Raw genomic sequence first — 2,024 nt, 5'->3', positions numbered from 1 at the left:
AAGACTTATGTTTTTAATTACTTGTGTTTTGATTCATTTCAAGTTATTATTCCGCACTTTGCAAATCAATTCACACAGATATATATTTTAAGTTAGAACACTTTTAAACCAAGAAAAAGTTTCAAGAATTCCATCTAACCCCCTTCTGTAATTCTTGTTGCATTGTTAGGGACTAACAATTGGTATCAGAGCAAGCTCTTGAAGAACAAAGAGTTTAAAGATCACAACAAAACAGCAAGATGAACAAGAAGGATGTTGGAGTCAAGATTCCTTTTCTGGATAAAGATAATTACCATCACTGGAAGGTAAAGATGCATCTTCATTTACTTTCTCAAGATGAGGCCTATGTAGATTGCATAGAGAGAGGCATTTATATACCAATGAGAGCTGCAACTAGAAATGAGTTATCTGTCCCCAAGCCAAGGCTTGAATGGTCTGATCCTAATATTGAACAAGTCAGGAAAGATAAGAAAACCATGAATATCTTGTTTAATGGAGTTGATGGTGACATGTTTGACAACATCATCAATTGCAAAACTGCCAAGGAAGTTTGGGATACAATACAGATTATCTGTGATGGCAATGAGCAAGTTAGAGAAAACAAGATGCAGCTACTGATTCAGCAATATGAGCATTTTCATAGTGAAGAAAGTGAGTCTCTCACTGACATTTTTAGTAGGCTTCAAAAACTACTAAATGCTCTGAAGTTGCATGGAAGGGTCTATCAGACAAAAGACTCCAATCTGAAGTTCCTTAGATCTCTTCCAAAGGAATGGAAACCAATGATAGTCTCATTGAGAAACTCTCAAGATTATAAGGAGTTTACTTTGGAGAGACTCTGTGGCATCCTGAAGACTTATTAGCTTGAAATAGAGCAAGATGAGAGGATGGAGAGAGGAAAGAATAAAGGAGGGTCCATTGCACTAGTTGCTGAGTTAGAGAAAGAGAAAGAGATGAAGATGAAAGCTGTTGAATCAACTTCAAAGGTCTGTGAAAACAAGGGCAAGGGGCTGGTAGCAGAAAATAAAGATACCTTGAGCCAAGATGACATGGAGGATATTGATGATCATCTAGCATTTCTTTCTAGAAGATTTGCTAAGCACAAGTTCAAGAAGAACTTTGGAGTAGCCAAGCCAAATAGAAACATGGTGGATAAATCTAAATTCAAATGTTTCAAATGTGGCTTGGAAGGGCACTTTGCCAATGAGTGTAGAAAGTCAGATTCCAGCAAGAAAAAGTTTGAGCTAGTGGATTATAAACAGAAATACTTTGAGCTGCTCAAACAAAAGGAAAGGGCTTTCATTACACAAGAAAATGACTGGGCAGCAGATGGTCTGGATGAAGATGAAGATGTCAGCTATGTCAATCTAGCCCTAATGGCCAAGTCTGATGATACAGAGACAAGTTCTTCAAGTAATCAGGTAATCACTACAAACCTTGCACATTTATCTAAAGTTGAGTGTAATGATGCTATAATGACATGTCTACAAAATATATCATTTGCGTGTTACAATTAAGTCTCTTACTAAGGAAAATGCTAAAATTAAAGAAAACAACTTGTTTTTAAGTGAGAGGAATAATGTGCTAGAATCTCAGTTCATTGATTTTGAAAAATTGAGAATTGAGTGTAAAATTGCTAAGGATGAATTAACTGAGTCCTTGAAGAAAGAAGAGATCTTGAAGAAGCAGCTTGAACGAGAACAGGAGGTGATTAAGGCATGGAAAACATCAAGAGATGTTCATGCTCAAATCACCAAAGTTCAAGGTATTGAGTCCTTTTGTGATGCAGCCTGGAAGAAGGATAAGGAGAAGCTAAAATCCAATTTGGTTGAAGGATTGCTAACAGATGTAGACTCGACGGATGATGAGGGTCATCCATCGGATAACAAAAAGGGTTATCCGTCGAGTGACATAAATCCTCATCCGTCGACTGTGAGCAAGCCTGTGAGTAAAGCCAAGCTTGTCAAGTTAAATGAGAAATATGGATCAGTTTCCAAGAATTTTGTTGCAGGAGAATCTAGTCA

Source organism: Apium graveolens, chromosome 10 (assembly GCF_009905375.1).
Source record: "Apium graveolens cultivar Ventura chromosome 10, ASM990537v1, whole genome shotgun sequence".
Lineage (NCBI taxonomy): Eukaryota > Viridiplantae > Streptophyta > Magnoliopsida > Apiales > Apiaceae > Apium > Apium graveolens.
Note: the sequence above shows the minus strand (reverse complement) of the source record.